This window comes from Camarhynchus parvulus, chromosome 2, assembly GCF_901933205.1.
Source record: "Camarhynchus parvulus chromosome 2, STF_HiC, whole genome shotgun sequence".
Taxonomy (NCBI): Eukaryota; Metazoa; Chordata; class Aves; order Passeriformes; family Thraupidae; genus Camarhynchus; species Camarhynchus parvulus.
The window spans coordinates 125,377,114-125,401,783 of record NC_044572.1 but is presented as its reverse complement, the minus strand read 5'-3'; positions in this window follow the sequence as shown (position 1 = coordinate 125,401,783).

Genomic DNA, 24,670 nt, shown 5'->3' with positions numbered 1-24,670 from the left:
AAACTGATCCAGAAAAACAATTCAGAAATGTTTAAGATGTTTTTTACCTCTTCTCATATAGCAGATGACCTATGTCCCCCAGGTTTTCCACAAGCTTTGGTGTGATTGTTTGCTGGCTTGTTTTGGAGTTTTTTTCCAAGGGGTAAGGGCTAGATGTTAATATCGTTTGGGACTTTTTTTTGTTTTTGGAGAAGAAGCTAAGTTTTCTAACATTTGGAAAACTAGATATTAATAGCTAAGGGACCGTACACGCAGATTCATGCATGTAAATTCTTAGGTATATAATCGTGCTGGCAGAAAGGTTTAGTCAAAAATAAAAATCCTCTAGAAAATCACATCCATTTCAGAAAAAAATAAAGGATAAAAATATCAATGTTGATGTATTGAAGAGCTGTTCTGCACATTGGGGTGCATAAGACAGGATTTTTACAGGAAATTAAGCATCTGACAGTGACTGGGAAAAAAGGTTCATAGCAGAAACAAACACAGATAAACTCTAAAGAAGACTGAAGAATGAAGAAGTTATTAACCACTGAAAAGACTTTAATTACTTCTTTTTCCTTACATTACTTAGAAACTTATTGAATTTATTAGGCCACTGGCAAAGTTAAAGACTATACTTTTTTTTTCCTCGACATGTTAATGATTCCAGTGTTACAAAATTTTCTCTTCAGTATCACCAACTGTGGTAACCACAATAAATTCCATAACAATCTTTATGTTTAACCATAATCAGATATTTAATATATTTTACAAGTAAAGGTCAAAGAGCCCACTTGGTACTTTTATCTTGATTGGAAGGGTGAATTTAGAAGACTAAGACATCACTTCAGAAAAAAATATTGAAAAAACATTTTCAAACACAGCTCTATCAAAGGTTTTGAAATAGACAATTTTTATAAGGCCTTCAGAAAAATTAATTCTTATATTAGCTCTGCAAATGTCTGCACTATTCCCAAAATTATTGTTACTAAAATAGGATGCTAAGGAAAGTAATGTAATTTAATAGAGCCATGGAAATAAAAGACATAAATTTCAATAATTACCACATAACTCCAATAAACTCAACCAATCTTTAAACACAATAGGGTTCAAGAGAAACAAAAAATAATCTTATAATTTCTTCTGCACTAGGTGAGGAAATACCTTTTCACAGGAACACCAAAATTATTGTATCAGCCATGCAAAGGAGGTTGGCCTCAATATTTGGAGAAATGGGCTGACAAGAACATCATGAAGTTCAACGAAGTGCACAGTCCTGTTCTTGTGGAGGAACAACTCCAAGCACCAACATGTGCTCAGGGCAATCCAGCTGGAAAGCAGCTTGTCAGAACAGGGCCTGGAGTTCCTGCAGTGCACCAAGCTGAACATGAGCCAGCAACCTGCCCTTGCACCAGAGAGGGTTAGTGATGCCCAGATCTGCTTCAGACGAAGAACTGCCTATAGAAAGTGATCCTGCCCCTCTGCTCAGCACTGGTGAAGTACTGTGCTCAGATCTGGGCTTTTCAATATGAGAGAGACATGCACATACCAGAGGGAGCCTTACAAAGGGCTACAGAGGTGATTAATGATCTGGAACATCTGTCCTATGAGAAAAGGCAGAGAGAACTGAGCCTCTTTAGCCTGGAGAGGAGAAGGGTCTCATCAATGATTACAAATACTCAGGAGGTGGACTACAGAGACAGGCTCTGTTGAGTGCTATTTTCAGTCAGTTTAGGAAAGTTTAAATTCTGTTCTTACAGGTTTAGAAGAAAAGAAAATGGGGGGTGGTGGGGGAAGGAAATTCTTTCTGTCACTATAGAACTGCCCCAAACACAATATCAACAATAGAACATTTTTTTTTCTTTTCATATAATAATGAGGAACATGCTTGAATATTCCATAATTTAATCCTTTACTCAGACTAGCCAATTTACAAAAAGATCTCTGTTTTGAGGTGATTTTTTAGTCTGGCATGTTTTGCGGCTTTTATATGGACCTAATTATCTGTTTTGTAACTAGTAGATTTGCAGCTGAGGAACTTGAAACTATAACAAGAAAGAGACTTTTCAGAGAGATCAAGAAGTCTTTTGACACTGCATTTCCACTAAAAGTTTTACTTGGGAGGTCACAAACTGAGACAGTCTAGAACCGTGGGAGTTCAGAAAAGTCTTAGTGTTGGGATGCCCACAAACATGAAAATAATTAGCTGTTTCTAGGGGATTGTTCTGTAGGGAGAGAATGGGTTTGTGTAATCCCCTTTTTACTAGTTCCACTGAAGCAATTTTTAGAAGCTCCACATATATTCATTTACCGAAGGAAGCCAGAAGAAAAAAGGATAAATATCACCAGAAAGTAATACTGTAAGATCAAAGAATAATATACACAGGGAGAAATAGTGAAGTTGTCATTCATCCTTCTGTTCAGGGAAGTCAAAAAACCACATGTTGAGCAGAATTTGCAGATGACAATTTTTTTTTAAATAATGAGTGCTATTTTATGAAAACATTACTGTCTCAAGCTATTCTTCTAATTCCTCTGAAAGGAAAGATTTCCAGAAGCACTTAACATAATTTCTCTTTGCTTCAGCTGAAATTAGTAAAAGAGCAGAGGCAGGTCAAGAGTGAAGAACTCTGAAAATTTCTTTGTCATAACTTCAATAGAGTCTATCTCACATGCTGTACTCAGGAATACCAACCAAAGCTGGGTGAGAAAATGCCCAAGATCCTACAGTAAAATTAATATGCAATTCCTTTGTGTAACTAGAAGAGCACCAAAAAGGCACTGGAGAATTTTCATTCTTAGTTTGGTTTAGATTTTAACAGAAGAAAACAGAAGACTATAGCTCTCAGTATGGCAATTTTATGAATTAACAAGATTAATCAGTAATTCATTTTAGTTGCACATTATACTGATTGTGAATCAATTGTGGAACTTTATTTTATGTTGTTTTGTTATTTTAAAAGTGCACATACAAAACCTGGTTTTACCACTCCATAAAAAAAGATCTGTGGCGAGATCACTAGGGAAAGAAACTGGGGTAGAAATTACATTCCCACAAATGCTTACACAAATATTTCTGCTGGGAACAAGGATAAACAGGGTGGAGACCAGCATGCTTTTTTAGAGTTACATATCTGTGCCCCATGAATTTTCTAAAGAGTACTGAAGAAAATAATGAATTTTCTGGGTAAAAAAGGGAGCTTCAGGGATCCCAAATTAATCATCAGTTTGGGTTTAATTTAGGTAATAATTTCAGTGGTGGAAAAAATTAAATGCACGTATAATGTTATTACCATCAGAGTTTTCTGAGCAAGAGAAAGTTTTAGTTGAAAATATTTTCTTGCATGTTTTGCACCAAAGCAGTATTTTTTATTTCAAATAAGAAATAAATTTAAAATAAATTTTTATCTAATAATCAAAAAATATATCCTTTTTGGTCAATGGAAGAATTTCAAGTGGCATTTCTTAAATACGACCTTTTTTTTTAATGTTTATCTCTGGAAAAATGTCTAAGCTCTCTAACACCAGATTTTTAAAAATTGCCCAGGTTTACTAGAGGGCAGCTGGACCAGCACAGTATATGTTCTGGAGAAACTGATCCATGCCAGGGTCCCCTAGGACCATTAAAATAACCTTGCAGTGCAGTTTCAGGGATAAATAGAATTTTCTTAAATAGGAGGTTCTTTCCTATCCTTGATTTGCATTTGAACCCGAGTCTGGTCTGCAACATTGGCTCAGGTTCAAATTGCACATGCACGTGGTCCATCCTCACCAAACTAGGTTGTCTCTTTCTCCCTTCTGCACAAATAAGGCAAGAAAATCTCAGAAGCATCTTTGAAAGAGAGAAAGAAAGGCAGTAAAATGCATCAGTTTACAGACACCAAAACAATGATCTGCTGGCTAAAGGGAAGCCTCCCTCAGCCCCTTGGGACTGTCAGCAGCATTTACAACCACAGGCACATACACCACCAAAGACATCTTGCCTTCTCCCAGCCACTAGGAATTTCTGAACCAGTGTCACCCATCCTTTCTGCATCCATCATGACCAGAGTCTGAGCTCTCAGCTCTTGGTATTACTGGCACTCATTTTTTGGAGGAGTTCCTTGAAAAAAACTTGTGTCATCATGGTACAGGAAGATGATCTTTGGATCTGTCGTCTTCATATAGAAAGTCTTAAACTGGTTGGAGTAACAGGGAATTTTTTTTTCCTCTTTTCTCTCAAAGGGTCTGAAACTTCCTGACATATTGAAGAGAATTTATAATGTCATGGTATGCAGAAAGCTCAAACTGAATATTTTCACAAACAACTTATGAATTCATGTTCCCTCCAAAATGGTTTACAGAAATTTACCGGAAACACTCAAAACAATTAAGAAAAAAGTGCCTCTTTTTTGTAATAGCAAAATTGCTTTTCACAGCCACAAGTGTTACAGAGCCATGCTTTTGATTATCTTCATTATCAGGAAACTCATTTTTATACACTGTGTTTTTGGCTGCATAAAGAAATTATACCAGGAAAATTATTTCTTCCACTAATGTAGACTCTGATCACTGATTTCTTCCACTTTGTTAAGACTTAGAAATGGCATATTACTATTGTGCCAGTTTTATTATCACTTATTTGCAATGCAGGGCTAGAATTCTAGATGTCATAAAAGAGAGACAAAAAACAGGAAAAAAACAGTCAAATAGTTTTTTCTCTCCAAAATAAAAATACTAAAATCATGTGGCTGTTTGTGCTTGGGACACCAGAGAAGCTCCAGAGAAGTGTTTTTTCTTGCATCAACCCACGGTAGATACATTTAAGGACGAAATTCACTGGTTGCCTGAACAGATTTAAAATCAGGACTACTACAGTCAAGAGTTCCTACTCTTTCCCTTGTTAGTCACCTGATAAAGCAATGAGGTAATTTGAGAAGTCATATGGTCAAAAAGACAGTTTTAGAATAGATGTTTTTAAACAAATTACTTCTCTGAACTTGGTTGCCATGATCATACCACAGGAATGCTGACCCAGGTATAAGGGAACATGGAGCATGAGTGCTGAAGTTGTGTTTTGGATTAGATTAAGATGCTTTACAGTTGTATCCTAAATCCAGAGCTTTGCATGTACTTTAAACAAGCAACCCTGTTGTGAAAAGCAGCCTCACTTTAGTCCTGGCTTTTAAATCCTGCTCTGCACTATTCTTTACCTTACAGCAAGGCATGAGTTTGCCTCAGTTTGGTAAGCTTGATCCAGAATAGAAATATCACAGGTCAGCTCTTTAGCTCGACATCATTGCCACACAGATGTTCATGCTGACAGGAAGGGAGGGAAGTGGGCTGAGGGTGAGATTGTGTCTTCCAGAACATGACAGCATGTTTGGAGAAACTGTGAGCTGTCACAGAGCAGGGTGGTCTCTTCCCAAGCCCCAGCTGCTGTTTCATTTCCGTGCATGAGATGTAACTAATCCACAGCTGCAGGATGAGTCACTTTAGCAACCTAATCTAATGGAAAACTAATTTTTTGTTTGCTTTGGGTTTATTCTTTTAGTGGTAGGCTAAATTTCTGTCATTGGATCTGGCTCAAGGGAAATACATGCAGCCAAAAGCAGGAGCAGAGATGGGAAGGAGTTTCTTTTAACACAGCTCACATCTACACCACATTAGGGATAATGTACTATCTGATACTGAGAGGCAGAAAGTATCTGTTGACTGCTCCGTGCTATCCAGTCAATTTCAGGCAAGCTCAACTCAATGATAATTTGCTATTTAACTTGTTATAAATATGGAATTCTGGTGTTTTTGAGCATTAGCATAATCTCCAATAATTTCCATTTTCACTTCTTTTTTAATGTAACAGTCTGCTTATATCAAAGATATAAGATATTTCAAAAATATATCAAAGATATTTCTCAGCAACAAAAAGGTTTATATCATTATCACCTCTCACCCATTGTCAGCTGTTTGCTCCTACATTTCTCTCCTGCCAGTTATGAAGACACAACTGTTTAACCCTTCCCTAATGCTGTGAAATTATCCAGGTTAATGAAAACAAGCCCTGCTTTAAAACACCTCAAAACTAAGTAAATACTTGTTTCCTTCTAGACAGATTATTTGTATATTCATTTGAATAAGCAATTCAATATGTACTTGTGTCAGCAAAAGTGTGGGGATAGAAATCTCCAGCAGAGTTACAGAAATATTGAGAGGAAGAAGGCAAAGGACATCTTTGATCCCATTTGTTTTTGGTTCCAATAGAATCATTCATATGTTCTGAATGTGACTTTTATTACTAAAGCTGTACAAATACAAACCACCTTTCTAACCACTTATAAAGTGACTGAGGGTTTATACAACATTTTTTAGTGACAAAAAGCTGAGAAATATGACTTCTGAGGCAATCCTGTCTAACCCACAGGACTCTTGACAGCTGTGTTGAAGTTATAAGAAAGCAAAAAATTCTATTTGCCTTGTACTTTGTTCTCCTCATTAACTGTCAAGTCAAATCTACTTGTGATATATTAAAATATATTAAATACTAAAATATTAAATATTAAATCAGTCAGATATTATAAATTCAAAGTTGCTTTCACAATGTCACTAACACAACGTCCTCCATGATTCCCACCTCCTTACAAAATCACACACAAAGCTCAGCACAGACACAGACTGGTAAACAACAGTGGCAACAGCACTGTCTGACATCTCTGGAGGACAGATTAATCATCATCTTGGAATAAACAGTACATCATGACTATGAGCATGAAAATAAGAACAATTTAGCTATTTAAATGAAATATATTTTGAAAGTAAAAATAGCTACTTAAAGTGATAGAACTGTCAGTTACATCAAACATTTGGCTCATACTGTGTCTAATACAGTAGGATGTCTTAGGACTCCATAGACAGAAAAAAAGGGGCCAACCAGAATGGGGAAAGCAAACAGCCAAATTAAGGCTCACTCTGTTTCTAGTACAAGAACAATATAGTCAAAATGTTAAATTTCATTTGAGTCAGTAGAATCACTGTTATAAGAAATAGACGATGTCCTAACAATAGTGGTTAATGGATGAGTTCAGCACAGAGAAATTCAATAATGTTAAGTTTAAAAAAAAATCTGTATTAAATGTTCAGTTCCTCCAGTAGTGTGTTTTTTCTAAAAGTAAAAATTACTTAGAATAATAAAATATGCACTACTAGTGCAGTCTAAGTATCAGCTTTTCCTTTTTTTTCATATTGGTGACACTAAGAGAGTGTGTACCGCACTGATAGGTGTGAACCCAAGGTACTTCTTTCTAAATAACTTGCATCCTAAGGACATAATCAGAGCAAGAGGAGGAATGGATTAAAAAAGGAGGGCAGTTGCTGAAGATTACAGATCATGTTCCACATTACTATTATGCTTTTCTTATGTTTGGAATGTCCCCTTAGATACATTTAAAAATCTTTTTCTCCCTTAAAAATTATTGGAAAAAGTTATTTTTGATCCTAATACTTACAGTTTCTCAAATATTCTTATTAAGATATCTATATGACCCTTTTCCTAAAAGGACTCATACTCAGCTTTTAAACATTTCCAATCCTCTTAAGGTAAGTATCTGTAGCATAAATGTACATCTACACATTGACCAGATGATTCTGGTGCACTAAAACATAAAAGGAAGCTTTAGAAATGAGTTTCCTGCACCTAAGAAAACACAGCTGTACACTGTTTAGGCCACTAAAGACCTTCTGTTTTAAACTTCTATTTTTTTAACTCTTTAAATTCTTTTTTAAAACTTTAATTTAAAGTGTATAAGTAACTGCAATATTATATAAAAAAAAGGAAAGGAAAATATCATTAGTGAAAGAAAAAGATGTATATTTAGAAAAGGTTGTCTGCATTTTGGTAAGAAATCTAATTTCTTTAGCTAGCCAGCAATTTGAAATACAAGAAAAGGTCATCTCTCCAGTGAGTACAGCAGTGGAACAAAACTGTCCAACTTTTGCCCAAAGTTACTTTTTCTATTCCAGAAGTAGCTCACAGGTAAGTTTTTTGCTTACAATGTCATGGCGCTCATGTTGGGGCTTAAAAATTAAGTTCAGCAATTTGAATTGAAAGTATTAATACTTTGTTTGTTAACTACATTCTTTTGGAAATTAAATCAACTACCTTATAAAAAAAGATTTTACTATTGATTCTTATTCAGAGCTTGCCTCATTGGTATTCTCTGCCAGCCACTGCAACAAAATGACACATCTGTTTTAATTTTTATATGACTACAATTATGTTCATTGTGGGTTGTTTTTTGGTTTTTTTTTTTTCCCTGTTGACACTGTGTGGCAAAAGAAAAGATTTGGCTCTAAGCTATATTTGGATCACATGGCTTGCTTCACAGTGGACCTCACAGATCTTCGGCTATTCAGGGCACCATCATACCTTCAGGCATCTTGCATAAAAAGACACCAATCATTTGCCATACCAGAACAACCCACCACTCAGGCAGCCTGAAAGAAGTTCTTAGTGGAGAACAGTACATAAATTTTATGTTTGTATACTCTAAAATGCTTCTTTGTTGAAGTCTCTGCTTAGATCACTTGCAGCAACTTTTTATTCCTTCTATGTGCTCCTTTAAGATGAGTGTTGGAGAGCTTATAAAAAATATTACTCACATATTGTGTGCTGGGAAGAAATTTTCAGAGCTTCTAGGATTTAAAATTTAGGCGAATTTCACAGCATAAAGGTTTACTACAGCAAAGCCAACTAGTCAAAGTGAACAGTTCTGCATTGTTCATAAGATTGATGAGGACTGAGAACCTCGTGATATATGAACTACAGGTAACAGTAACTGTAAAATCCAGATCTGAATTTAAGTTTCACTTGCAATTTTTGAGGTGTGAGTACACACATTTAATTTAGCCTATTACTGAAAACAGAAAAATTTCGCAATTTTACACAGTATATGCCAAAATTGATTAATCTTTAGATTTAGGCGCTGCTCATCAAGGTACGCAGGTCTGAATCTACATCGAATCTACATCACCCTGCGTCCTGAGCTGAAAAAACCCATGCAATGTGTCCCCAAGCCATCATGTAGCATCCAGGTTGCACTGTATAATTGATGACAGAGGCCTCTAGGAAACAGAGTCAACCTTAGCACCCACTCACACATTTTTCATAAATTGACTTTGAACTGAGTCTTTTCCTTGTGGTTAGAATTTTCATCTTTCTGTATGTCAGTGGCTACTGAATAAACCCCTCCCACAGGGACTTCTCAAGCACATCAGATTCTTCAGGCAACAGTGTTTGATTCCTCGGTTATTTGTTCTTTTTCCATTTGCACTCAAATATTGAGAATAACTCCCTGCAAATCAAAGTGTCAAAGTTCCTCAATTTTATATTTTAGCACTGCAAATTAATACCCATTATTAATCAAGGCCTAAGGGTCTTATCCAGGATCCATATGCAATGTGCTATCAAAGCACATTGCAAATGTTACTGTTACCTAAAGAGCTGATTGCACTACATTTGCCAGAACTGTGAAGAGAATGCATGATACACAGAAACTTTCTACTTGGAATGTAGTGAGTTTTCTCCATAATAGCTAGCATGGTGCTTTGTTTGGGTTTGCAGCCAAAACAGTGTTGAAACTGCAGGGAAGTTTTGGTTACTGCTGAGCAGTGCTTACATAGCACCAGGGTGAGGAGAATATGGGTGCACAAGGGCAGGGGACACAGCCCTGACAGCTGGACCCAGCTGACCAGAGGGATGTTTCACACCATGCAGCATCATACTTCATAATAAAGCCTAAAGGAAAGAAGGGTGAACATAAGGAATTCTAGTGTTTGTCTTCACAAGTAAAAGCTACACATGATGAAGACCTACTTTCCTGGAAAGGACTATGAACCTACCTGCCAATGGGAAGTAGCGAATAAATTCCCCGTTTTACTTGGCTTGTGCACACAGTTTTCTTTCCCTATTAAACTGGGGTTTTTTCAGTCTGCAAATTTTCACACTTTTACCATACAAATTCACCCCTGAGGAAGTGTGAGTGAGCAGCTGGATGAGGCCTGACTCCTCACCAGAGGTAACCCACAAGGGTATTTTCTGTTGTCATTGAAATCTGTTAGGTGACATAATGACTTGTGAATCTAATTATTTTCATCTATCGCCACCACATTTTACCATTCCTCAATTTATGAAATATATAATTCTGAAATGCTTCCTTTTTATTTAAAACAAACATTCATTTCATCTTTTAAGTGACTGTATAACCTCTACAATATATAAACATATGTATTTTGCTATAAAAAGGTTAAAAAATTGAGCATTATTTTATGAGCTGAACACCATCACTTATAGTTTTGCAGTATTAATAATATGTACTTCATTAAGTCCTAAATTTAACAAAGGGACATTAAAACCATGTGTTTCATCTCTTGCCCACAGAAAGAAGCAAATTAGTGCAAGAGAAGGAAGTTGTTAAAAATGTAGACTCCTGAATAAATTTTAAAAAAGTAAAGTAGACAGTCTAAATTTATCAAATGGAATTTTACAAGGATGCTCCTTTCTGTAAGAGCTTATAGTAGATTTAAATGATACATTTCTGGCTTGCAGAATGCCAAACAAACAAGACACTATAACACCAAAATGATGGATTTTGATACAAGCCCTAAAGTGAACATGATGCAAGTTGATCTATTATTTTTTTCCTGACTGTTTCCCACAGGTGTCTAAGACAATAGGCCAATGAAAAGGAGACTTAAAGTTTCTCTTTGGTAAATTTAGCCACCACAGATTTTCTTAAAGTTTCTCTCCCTTCTGCTTTTTTTCTACTGGCACTGTATAACTGTCACTTCTGTATCCTGTAAAACCTGAAGATGAATCTAAAAAGAGACACTGACAAGACAGAAATAAAGAAATTTAATTAGGTAATTATATATCCAGCCTGGCTCATCTATTATACCCCCTCTCCCTCATTTTAATTTTGACCATGACCATTACCTTACCAGGTTTTACAAACCACAGACCAAACTAGCTCCTCCCTTAGAGAGACAGTCTGTTTGCTCTCACTTGGGAAATAAATCTGTTCCCTCTTTATTTATTTCTTATATTACTGCTCTTCATCTTCTTTAAAAGAGAGAAAAAAGAAGATTAATTAAGCCCAGTGGTGCCAATACAATTTGTGTTTCATTTGATATAGATACACCAGAGGAAGCTATTTGCACATACATGAAAAATGAAGTAACTACACAGGAAAAAAAAGTTGCAGCATGCTGTACAGAAGTTACAGATGCCTCAGAAAGAGGCAGCAGTATTTTTAAGATATCAGTTAAATTAAACATTGACACAAAGTCATTGATGGTAGGAAAATTATCATCTATTGACACTATAGCCATGTCAAGATTTAATTTAGCCTTCAATATAGTGTCTTCATCAGAGTTTTGCAATTCTTAATAATAAAATATATGCCAATAGTTCTGATATAAGTATAGTGGTATAGCTCCCAACTCAATGTTTATTTTGGTTCTAAAATATTTCTTCCTTGTATCTAGTTTGAATTTACCTTCTATTTATTTAAAACTTTTACCACTTACCTTACAACAATAGGCCCTATTAAAAAGTTTTTCTCGATCTTTCTTATAGCCCCCTTTAAGTACTCAAAGACCACCCAGACACTTCTCCAGGCTGAACTCCAAATCTCAGCCTTTCCTCATAGCAGACGTGCTCCATCCTTTGGATCATCTTTTTGTCCTCCTCTGGTCATGCTAAAACAGATCCTTATCTTTCCCATGCCGAGGATCTCAGAGGTGGATGTGGTATTCCAAATGGGATCTAAGAACACAATGCAGGGGCAGAATCACTTCCCTTGAACTGCTGGTCAAGGGAAGTGATGGAGCCGGCTTTTCAGATGTGGGTGTACATTGTTGCCTTAGACACAGATTGTCATTTACAAAATTTAGACTAAAATAAGCTTTTTAATTCCCTCCCCTTACCCACATACGAGGATCCCAGATTTCAAAAATGGCCTTTTGTTTCTTCCTCACTAGTCAGATTTGTGCAGCATGGTTTTCAATTCCCCTTCCGAAACACCTCAAGTTAAGCATGACAGTCAGACACTGTGTGCTTTAAAAGTTGTGAACTATCACCAACTGCAAATGGTTGAAACCAGTTTTGCATGGATAGCCAAGAGACAGTAGATTATGGATATTTTGTCTGTCAAAACAGTGCACTGTCAGCTCCTGAGTGTCCAAAGTCATATTACACCTCTTTTCTTTTCAATGCCGTTTGCTCCAAGTGGCTTGGAGAAATAATTAGGAATTTGAGAAAATTGGAGAACATTGCTACTAGTAACAGAAATCAGAGCAGAAGATTAACAAGGAAGAAGCCAGAGAATTAATAGTGAGCCTCTACACAATAACTATACGTTCCATTCACAAAATAAATACAGAAGGTGCTTGGTAATGATCTTATCTCTGTATTGCAATAGTTTTGTGTCCTTTTTGCTAGAAAGTGAAATATTTGGTATGTGAACGATAAGCAAGGTGGGAAAGTGGGTAAAACAGGGATAAGTGAGTGACTATAAACATCAACATTTAGAAGTTGTCACTAACATTCATACAAGAAAAGCTGCTAGCAGCAGTTAGAGTCTGGATGTCAGAAATGTTTGTTTTTCACTCTTGTAAAGGGCTCTTTCTGTGAAATTTAATTACACAATTAAAGTCATAAGTGTTTTCTGCACATGTAAGATCCAAAATCTGCTGAGCAGAGCAGCTCTGTTTTGCAGCTTTATATTCAACAAAGTCTGCTATAGATATTGTCTCAAGCTAAGCCAAACGAAATGCTTATATCTGACTGGGGTCTCTAATGGCTAGTAAATAAGGAGACTCCTTTTACAAATACCACAACATAAATGGTGGTCCTGGGGAATATATACACATTCCCTGATATATCCACAACAAATGTATTAAGTTTGCATAACAAAATCACATTAACACCTCTGCTAAGGCAAGATTCACTTGGGAGAAAAGCAAGCTGTGGCACTAGCATATGAGATGAGGATAATTCCCCAAATGTTATCAGAAAGAATGAGAATTTAATTTATTAAATATAAATTTAAATCTATTTAACTCTATGCCATTCTAGTACCAGGAGTTTTCCTGCACAGTTGCATCAAGTGTGACACTGTGTACATGAGAAATGAAGCAGTAACAACGTGAATAAAGATCTGCAATTCAATATATAGATCTGAAGACTTTGCTGCCTATCATATTACATCATCATAGTTTACATGCAAGTACAAATGTCAGCTGCACTTAACAAAAATTTATTAAAGACAGGGATCACAGTAGGAAAATGGCACAAAGAGTTGCACATGCAGGGAGTATGGGAACAAAAAGTCAAAGTAGTTTCTAAGTAGTTTGCAAAGGTTTAACATAAATTTCTATATAGATTCATATTTAAATTTAGAGTTGGTTATGTCTCTTAAATCTGGACTGACATTCAAGTCCACTTAAACCAGTCCAGGATAACTTTCTGTCTTCCACTCGATAGTAAGCATTATTTTTTTAAAAGTCTCAAGACAAAGCTTCTAACAGCTTGGATATTATGCTATGACAAGCATATCTTTTTTCTCAAAGTTTAATTTAACTTTCCAACATTTGGGAAGCATCATTGTAGACAAGGAGATCGTTTGACTACATCTATTTCATTTTGATTAAACAGAGAGCAATGTAGATATTTGTTTAAACGAAGCAATTTCACAGCAATTTCAGCTGTGCACAGACTTACACAGTGCAAAACCATGATTTTCCAGCTAAAAAAAAGACTTAAACCAGTTCAAAAACCTTTATCTGAACAAATGTTGATTTTGTTGACATAGCACTCAACTAGTGTCCATAAATTGCAGTGATGAATATTAACCAGCTGTTAGTGTCCTACTCTCGGGAATGCTGTTTAATAAAGCTGTCATCCTTATGAAACTGTTTTACTGGTACCTTTGACACTGCTTTTGAGAAAATGTGTCAAGAGTTTAAAAACTGGCAAAACACAAGAGGCAACTTGAAAAAAAAAGGCATACAGTCAATTTCCAAAACCCATTCTTTCTAGTCTTTCAGATTCATTAAATTTCCTATATCTTTAATTCCTAAAATCCTAGTGGTTTTAACTGAATTGTGATTTTTCCTTTTTGGGCTTTTTTTAATGTAGGGCATTTGAAAAACAACAACCAAACTCGTTTCTTTTTTTATGAAAAAAGACTGTGTAAACATTTTCCCTGTAATGTGGAAAACTCTTTTCCATTCTTGCAAAATATGTGACTGGTTTCTGTTTTCATCTCCAATAAGCTGCCCTCCCTTTCTCAGTTTGAGAAACTTTATTAAAGCATTGCCTTTATGTTTATTCTTTGGAGTGTAAAACTTGGAATTTGGTTGGATTAAGAAGACTGGTGTAAATTTTTTTCAGTATTTGAGCATTGTCATTAGGATCATTTATATTCCTCAGAGAAAATTAGAAGGAAAAAATAGCATTGCTACTTCCACAATTCTCCTGTCATCTAATAGGATAGTCCACCAAACAGTAAACAAGTCACGTATATCTTCATTTATTCATTATACCCTGTTTTTAATATGCCTATAAACTTATTAGATTATTTATCTTATGTTCACTTGTAAACTCAACTACACAGGATGTACAACAATGATTTAATATATTATGCAGAATATATTTCAAAGAGATCTTTCAGTGCATCAGGAAGAGTCAAGGCTTCTGCTTCAAAATATATGCATAAGTATTTCTTTTGTCTGAATCTTGGACAAAATCATCACTTCTGATACTCTTTTTATCTTGTAAGGAAATAAGTAACAGTGCCTGGGGGGCTGTCATTTATTGAATATCTTCCTGAAAGGAAAGGGATTGACTGACTATGACTGCTACAAAATTCCATAACTGTAAATACTAGAATAGATTACATTGCAAATAATAAATTTCCATAAAGGAATTAATTCTGTCTGACATTCATCTCCCTCCGAGATATGTTAGCTCAAGGCTATTGACTGGGCTGATTACTGCTAAATATATAATACATGCCAAATGCTCTTTAAGAATAAAAATTGAGAACAGTTTTGTTGTTGTGTTTTCTGTATCTGCCAATATATCTTAGCATATTAAAGTGCCAAAGTAACACTGGATTTTAAAACTTTCCTTGTAGGAGGCAGAACTTGCAATTTTGAAGCAACTTCTCTACCTTTACATTCCTACCTTAGGGTCTTCTCATACCAATAATCAACCCCGCTTAATTGTAAAAAAATCTAGTAAATTCATAGGGGTAAGCTTGATTTTTCTTGGTCAAGCCACAAGACATGAGCTTAACTGGGACCTTAGATAGCATATAAGCGAACATTTTTTCACTTGATGAAAAACAGTGTGGCCAGCAGTACTGGGGCAGAGATCATCCCCATGTACTCAGCTCATGTACAGCCTGCACCTCAAATCCTGTGTTCAGTTTTGGGCCCCTCACTACAAGAAGGACATTGAGGTGTTGGAGTGTGTCCAGAGAAGATCAACAAAGCTGGTGAAGGATCTGGAGCACAAATCTTATGAGGAGCAGCTGAAGGAGCTGGGGGTGTTTAGCCTGGAGAAAAGGAAACTCAAGGGTGACCTTATTGCCCTCTACAACACCCTGAAAGGAGGGTGTAACAAAGTGGTGGTCAGCCTCCTCCCAAGCAACAAGTGATAGGACAAGAGGAAATCAACTCAAGTTATCACAGGGGAGGTTTAAATTGGATATTGGGAAAAATTTATTTAGTTGTCAAGCATTGGAACAGACCAGTCTGGAAAGGGGTTGGATCACTAACTCTTGAGGTATTTAGAAGACGTGTAGATGTGGCACTAAAGGACATGGTTTAAGCATTAATCATTAGATACAATGATCCTATAGATCTATCTCAGCCTAAATGATGCTTTAATTCTATGATTCTTTGTTGCCTCCTGCATTCCACTTAAACATCCTCAGATATAAACTTATGTAATCAGATCTGGAGATACACTGGTGTAATTGGGAATATTATTGAAGATGACAGAATTTCAAAAGATTTGAGAGAAGAATATTCACACCTTCTTATATTTATTTATTTATTTTAAACTTGTAAACCATAACTATCATAGGCCATACGCCCATTCCTCAACATTCAAAAAATTCAAATCTTCTTTCTTACTTCAAACTGGAGACCAAGTCATTGAACCATTGACCCAGGTTGTACTGCTGTCTGTGGCTTGCACTTAGTGGAAGTTGTAATGATAAAAATTCCCACCTCTATCTTCATTAAATGATGCAGTACAACTTAAGTAGCCCCAGGGTAACAAATCTTTTTACTGTTCTCACATGGCATATTTGTATGAGAATCTGTATGGCTCACACAAAGAAACATGGCTAATTATTAGTAGCAGAGAGAACACGAAGAAGTCAGAAAAAATATGCTGTGCCATCCAGCATGCATTCCAGGCTGCAAGCATAGGGAGCAATAAGAATTTAACAATGATAACTGTGTACAGTTCCATGATGAATGGTGCAGACTGTCAAGTCATTCTCCACCCTACATGCTGATGGCTGAGTCTGCCTTCCGAGTCTTCATTCAGCAGACTTAAAACACACTTATCCACTGGGCTGATGTGGCTCTATCAGTGAGACACCAAAGACATTAATCTGAAATTAGCTAGAAAGCCCTGGTGAAAGGAGGGGGTGAGGGAGAGAAAACTCACAAGTATGGGAACTCTCAAGACACTGGACTCCTGGTGTTGGCCCAGGGTCAGCTGGACAGAATTTGGTTAAAAAACTTCATTCACTGCAGTCAAAAGACTCAGATGCTGTGAAGCACAGCTCCGAAGACACAATCAAGAGTACTACCTCCCAAAATACCATGTAAACTACAGGATGGAAGAAAGACAGAAATTCATTTCAGAAATCCCTCTTTGCAGATGCATGCCATAATCACAAGAAAACTACATAAGTGAAATTACTTCTTTTTTTCTATCTTTAAGTCATTTCCAGAAAGAAAGGATTGATGGATGTATGTCTGTTTAAGAGAAGTCTTCAGATTCACAGCCTTGAAGCCTTTCCTGGAATTAAATCCCTAAGTACCTACTACAGCAAAAACCTCCAAACTCTTTGAAAGTATAAAATGATGACACTTGCAGCTTTTCAGGCCTTCTGGTGGACTATTTATTTGACATATTAAGTGTGACTTCTCATTTTCATATTTAATCTGGGTTTTCAAATTAGTGATGCCAGCATTTCCTGGCTCCATCTAAGTACCTTAGTGGTTTCTTGTTCCCTTTTCTCATGCTGATGTAGGCTGTTGCAGCATCCCTCACCAGGTTAATTGTGGGGTCTAGTTCACTGGTTTTCCTTTAATCTTGACCTGTCTTGTGACAGAGTTTTTCACAACATGAGGACCAAAAGAGACCTCTAACAAGCCTGTTGTAGAGAACTAACTGAATTATGTATGAAAAAATAACAGTATCATGTTGGCCACTGACATTCAAACTGCTTTTTGGTATATCTGAAGTGCAGCTTTCAAAGAATGCCTCTCTTAGGATTCCAGGGTTGATCTCCATCTTTTTTCATGTGTCATACAGTGATTTGTAAAGCGAGATACTGTATTGGTCATGTTTTTATTGCAGTAATTTCACATACTGCACATAGACATCAAAGGCAGAAATCAAAGGCAGAACACAACAGTACTCAAAAAAAACCCAAGTTCATATGATCTTATAGAAATTTTATAGGAGGAGGAAATGTTTGAGTCAGGAAATCTTCTGGACATTTTGCTTTCATAAGACAGGGAAGAGACCTTCCCAAAATAAGCAGTAGCAAATTATTCTAAGTTGGGTGCAGCTTGCGCATAATTAAGACCTTGCATTCTAACTTCAACAGCCCCAGAAGAAAACAATCACACATTGCCTCAAAGCCTGAATTCAGTAGCAGGAAAATCTAAATATGCAAATTCAAGACTGCTTTGTTCAGTGCTATTGCTGCAAGGCTCTTGTCTATAATCTAGCAATTGCAATATTTGCCTACTACTATGAACAATTCCCCATACAGCACTCTGCAGCTCAGACTGGTGCAAACAAACTTAAGTCTCTATGCCAGACTTTGAGATTTTGTCTTCAGATACATATGCAATAATCCCTCTGATACACGTAAGACAAATTCCTTCCAAAGGAAAAACTGAGAATTTTTTCAGAGGCTTAAATCCCAGTCGCTGTCAGCATTAACAAGAGTAAGGAGAGAAAGAAATAGAGGAAGCAACTCTGTACACTAACCGTTTGTAATTAAAATTATAAAATATTAAATAAACAAAACAATAAAATTAAATACATTTGAGAAAGCTAATACTGTGAGGATGAAAGTTACAGTGCTTAATTTAAAATGTGTTAACACAGCTATTTCACACCTTGAAGTTTTATAAGAGAATCACATTCAGCAAGATTTGTAGCTCTCCTTGGTAGGCTGTGAATCTGTAAATCAGAGTATAATTTGATCAATGCCCTAAAAATGTAGGGGTTTTCTTTCAATCGAAACTGTAACTGTAAAATACCAACGACCTCTTTTCACTTGGGTTTTATAGGATGCTGTTTCTGTGAGAAAACATGAGAGGACATAAATTAAAAAAAAAAGGGAGCAGAGCTAGAAATAATTCATTGTTAAGATATCCAAAGCAATATTTCTACAAAATGTACTTTTTAATTAAAAAAATAAGGAATCAAGGTTGACATTTAAGACAGAATAATCAGCATCTATGAACAGTGATTCATCAAATCAGATCTTTATACAGCAGTCTTAAGAATAATTGAAATAAAAATTAAAAGGATACCTTCACATGAACTTTTATACCATATTTTCTAAACAAAAGTGAAAATTTTGGCAAAAAAATATCTAGAGGTATGTTACAGAAGGCAATTAGTTATTTGCCTAGGGTTCAATTACTCAAAAGCATATTACATTTTTGATTAACAGAAATATTTATTAAAAATAAGTCTTAATTGTAAATAATATTTTCAGAATTCATCTTCTACACATATTTACAGCAGACATACTTGCAGACTAAGTGCTGAGCATAACATATTCCCGAGGCATCTTTTCTTCACTGATATTTTAATACCAATTTAAATGTCCCTTTTAGTCCAAACTTCTTACTAAATTTCAGAAATACACTCCCAAGTATCCACTTTTTTTTCTGCATGTGAAAAATGCAAGAAGATTCACTTTTATCACTTGGTTAAAAAATTCATAAAATTGTTCTTCTTTGAAAACTCTGACTTTAAAGGAAAATTACTAATCATTCTTCTGTACAAGATAGTAGTGCACTGTGTAGGAAAGAAGGGAAAAAAAATCAACCCAGAGGTAGAGGTTAACAACACTTAGTAGACCACATGCAAAGTAATGCTTGTCAAGGGGTACAACACAGGTGAAAAATATGTGACTAGACTGATGTACATGTACTTTCTCATCTGCTATGTTCTTTCTATACATTTTTTCAAACAAAATTCAATAAATAAAAGCAGTCACTCTTTAATCTTTCCCTCTAACATAGAAATTCAGCTTCATGCTGAGAAGTGGGCATGTATAACCAAAGTTTTTGAAAGGTCGGACAAATGAACATCTCAGCAATGAACAGATGTTTCTGCTCATGCAGAAAATGAATTTACCACTAGCTACTCATCTTTGTCTCCTCCAGCTGCTTAGTAGTAAAGCTTGACCTGATAATATCTAATGTTCTTTCTTTGTAATATTCCTCAAGAACATCAAGAAAAGAAAGAAAAAGAACATTCCACTAAAAAAAAAGAAATAAAAAGATCCAAAGGATTTTTATTGCCTTTTGAGATGTGCTTCAGTAATTATTGGCAAGACATTATTTTCTTGCTAGAACACTTTAAGATAAAGTTGAGTAAACTTTTGCTTAGCTCCCTTGCATGTACTGCTTTTAAAAGTTTGTTTCCCCGTGGGAAATAAAACTACTATCTTAAGACTAGAGTTCCCATAAGAATATTGAGTAGTTGACAAAAGTCTTTCAAAAATAGTCTTTACAGGGCACCAAAGAGTTCAGGACAAGCAGCATTAATCTCTCATTCAAGTGTGTACAAAAAGCGTTAGTCTCATCTGTGGACATCTATAAACCATGAAAAAATGGTGGTGTCCTGCTAGGGTACAAACACACAGAAGACTGTCAGCTGTCAGCAATACAATTCCACAGTTGTTCTATGCCATGCATTCCCAGCAGGTGTGCAGTGAAATAACCTTGAGAAAGTAATGAGAAAAAATTGAGAAACAGTGATGGATGTTACAAATGAACTACTAGATGGCATTAGCCTAAAAAGGAGGAAAAAATTCTGCCATTATAGTTGATTCTGAAAGGAATTTTTGAGTTTCCCAGAAACATTCTTTTTCCTCATTTATCCAGTTAGCCTAACAAAAAACACTGAGCTATTTCCTCTGTTATGTTTTACAGATATCTTTTTTGTAATTCTCTCTCAGAAGAGGTAGCATTTTATAATATAATAAACAGAAAAGCACAAACTCTATACATTATTAAGATAATAAGTAAATTTATTCAACTATTAAAATAAAAAATTATGCTCATAATAAAAAAATCATAATACAGAATCAAGCATGTTAGATATAGAAATAGTCCAGAAAAGAGAAGATTTTATTGAAAGAAAAAAGGGAAATGAAAATCTATACCTTCTACTTAAAGAGAAAAAAACCCCAAAAAACTAACTAACAAACAAACAAAAAGTTTCAACCAATTTCAAAAACATCTTAATCTACCAATAGTTAAATTATTTCATCTAGATTCTATCTTGAATAAACTTTTATTGGAATTATTGAAAAAAAAAAGGTCCTAAGATGTTCCAAATAAAAAGGTTATTGCCATCAATAACTTATTCACACACAGTTTAAAATTCATACTGTTTCCAAAGCATTTACTTTTGGATATATGTGGTACCATATATTTTCTCAGTTTGTGGTAGAAAAGCAGAGTCTCTATGGTTACCAAGAGACACTCTTTTTTTTTACTTTATAAAATGAAAACTCTTCTAGTCAGAGTAGTTGCAGGAATTTAGCTCAAATACCTATCTACTTTCCAATACAGCTACATTGTTAGGAATTCACAAGAAAGTAGTTTAAAGGTACCAGGCAGAGTAGTGGATTTTAGTTTTCTTTGCTCTACAAATATTTGAAAACTACGTTCTGCAATAACTATCATAAACACAACAATGAATTATACCTTTTTCCCCATCTGAGAAGCTCATTAATAAGGAAAATTCAAAATTTTGTGGTCAAGACCAAACAATTACTCTCATAAACATCATCACTTTGATGTTTCCCCTGCAAACCATCAAATAGTCATTTTTCTTTCAGGAAAAGCAGAATCAAATAGGCAAGCTCTGCATGAAATATGTGAATGTGAATTAGTTTATGAACTAAGTCTAGACTGCAAATTTCATAAATACCCTATACAATTCTCTTCAATTTCTCTTATTTTTATACTAACAGACCTATCACATCCTGTACAATGATCAGTAGATATCTGTAGCTGCTCTGGCTCTCCATATGAGAGACTCCTCAAAGGCAGTGAAAACAACAATTGTGTTGAAACAAATTAAAGATGTCTGTGCCATAAGAGGCATACATTACTGAGTAAAAAAAAAAAATTCATTCTTACAGTTTCCATTGGGAAGCTTTTTTGATTGGCTGGTTTGTTGGTTTGATGGGGCTTTTTTGTGGATTAATTTTTTTCCTTTTTTTTCTTTTTACTTAAGGAAAATAAAACAACTTATCACCATGCAAATGGTAAAAGAATAAAACTGGTGAAGATGTATGATTGTTGTGTAGCTGTTAGTCACTTCTTATCCCCAATTCTCCCCGCTAATTATCTGAAAGACCATGGGACTACTTTATGAAAAGTAAGTTGTTTGGAGAGCTGTTGGCATGCCTCTAAACATGGCATTAATTAATGTATGGGGTGTTTTTTATTCTCTCGGATGAAGCAAAAAATGTTGTTTAGAATTCCAAATTTTTGCTGGCTAAAATTTAGCTACGATTTAGCATCTGGCTAAAATATAGAGCTACTTACAGACCATCTTCTGTGCCAAGTACTCTGTGGTAATTGTAACCTTGGGTCACATTAGGCAGACTACATTCTCTATCTTCTAAGCTGAAAAACAATGAATAGAAAGAAAGTGTCATAGATGGCTATATTACAAATTTTCCAACAGTGTAATTCCCACAGATTTTTGTGGGCAGATCTGTCATATTTAAATTTAAAAAAGATTAAGGGTAAGATTTCATATTTAAATTTAAAAAAAAATCAAACAGGAATGCCACTGCAGCAGAGAGAATATTTGCTTTTCTGCTGGACTACATACTTGTATATTGCAGTTTTAACTAAACATTGCCAGCACTGACGAGGCCATTTCCTGGTAAAATTCACTTTCCCCATTCCCAGTCTTTTGTTACCTAGATTTCCTGATGCCAGGAGGACTGAGAGAATTTAGCAGAAAGAGTAATTCACACATATCTTTAGTATGAGTGTTCAGGGTAAACTCTACACGACATAGTAGCACTAACTGAAGTGTGATCCATAGGAGAGTTATTCATGTCATGCTGGATGGGTGACCGGAGTTTCCTTGGCACCTGACACAGCACGTGGAAAGGATTTGTATTTTTATGGTGTACTGGTTCCAGTAATTTTTGCACGAGCCAGGTGAATAATAAATAATGCCTGCAGAGAAGGGGTTCCTTCCAGTTGAGTAAGGGTGGGGGAGGCAGAGATTGGGTAACGCCAAGTATGAGCAGCCACATTTGAAGCCTTTGCCTCTCTTGTACACTTTGTTATTGATATTGTAGCTGTTAATTTTCTTATCTCATTGCTGTTTCCAGTAAACTTTTCTTATCCCAATCTATGATTTTTACCTTTTGCATCTCCAGTTCTCCTTTCCAGCCCACCACAGTGAAGGGAGAGAGAGACCAAGGGAACAGCACATGGTGTGACAGTGGTCACAGGGGTCTTATGTTGAAGGAAGAGATGAGGATCTGACTCCATATTTCAGAAGGTTTGATTTAGTATTTTATTATATATATTACATTAAAACTATACTAAAAGAATAGAAGAAAAGGTTTCATCTCAGAAGGCTAGCTAAGCTAAGAATAGAAAGGAAAGAATGATAACAAAGGTTTGTAGTTCAGGCACTGTGTCCAAGCCAGCTGGGCTGTGATTGGCCATTAATTCCAAACATCCACATGAGGCCAATCACAGACCTGCCTGTTGCATTCCACAGCAGCAGATAACCATTATTTACATTTTGTCCCTGAGGTCTCTCAGCTTCTCAGGAAGAAAAAACCATAAGGAAAGGATTTTCAAAAAAAGGATTTTCTGCGATACACATGGTTTCAGTGGCAACAATAATTTGGGGAATAACATTCCTAAATCACAAAAAGAAAATTAAGTTAGAAATAAAGTTGCATTTCTTAGTACAAGAGATCCTTCCAAGCAAACTGCTCACAATTCTTCATAAGTATCCTAACAAATGGCCAGAGAGAGGATTGATATTAGCAATCAGTTTAGCCTGCATGTGCCTGGACAGCTGTTCTAACACATTTTTAATATATTTACACATAGGGAAATCATCAAAATTAGTCTCACTTACAAAGAATTTCCAGAGTGTGAACAAGATGAATGCACATGTGTATCTAATTCCCTTGTTGCTGCTGTTTTAATCTGCATTTTGCTATTTATGGGAGTCCGGGAAGAAGTGCATTTAATTCCTGAGACTCAGAAGTTGACAATCCCTACTTGGATTCCTGAAGGAAGAAATACTGTCAGAACACAAACCAGTAAGCATTACTACTTGAAGAAAAAAATTACATCTGTTCTATTGAATACTGTCCATTTAAATTGATCTTATATAAAATAAAAATCCATTCCTGCAATACTACTTGCTTGATCTAAGGATTTATGCAGTATATTTGTAGCAAGTAACAAACCCATCAAGTTAAAAATGAGGCAGCTTTTCTTTGAGTAGATGATTCTACTAATGGATTGCTGATTTTCAGAGTGAAAAAGCCATCCAGAATGTTCATGTAATATAACATATTCATAGAAAGGTTCAGGTAGGAAGGGATGTTTAAAGATCATCCAGTTCCAACCTTCATGCCATAGGCAGGGATACCATGCAGCGATTAGGTTGCTCAAAGCCCCATCTAGCCTCATGTTAAAGATTTCCGCAAGTGGGGCATCTACAACTTCTCTGGGCAACCTGAACCAGTGTCTCACTACCTTCATTATAAAAAATATCTTCCTGATGTCTACAGGCCCTGGATAGTAAAAAAAAAAAAAAAGCCTCTCTCCATCTTTATTTTAAATCTCCTTTAAATATTGAAAGGCCATAATAATATGTTCCTACAGTGTTCTCTTCAGGCTGAATGATTCTTCCAGTTCTCTCAGGTGCTCTTCTCAAGCAAAATGATTAACAGGTCCAGCCTTTCTTATGCTGGACACCCTGAGCTGGATGCAGCATTGTGGATGGGGTCTCACCACATGCAAAGGGGAGGGGCAGAATGACCTCCCCTGACCTGCTGGCCATGCTGCTTTGGATGGAGCCTCAGATACAATCAGACTGAAACCACATCTTGATGGGTCAGCTCCAGTTTTCCACATACCAATA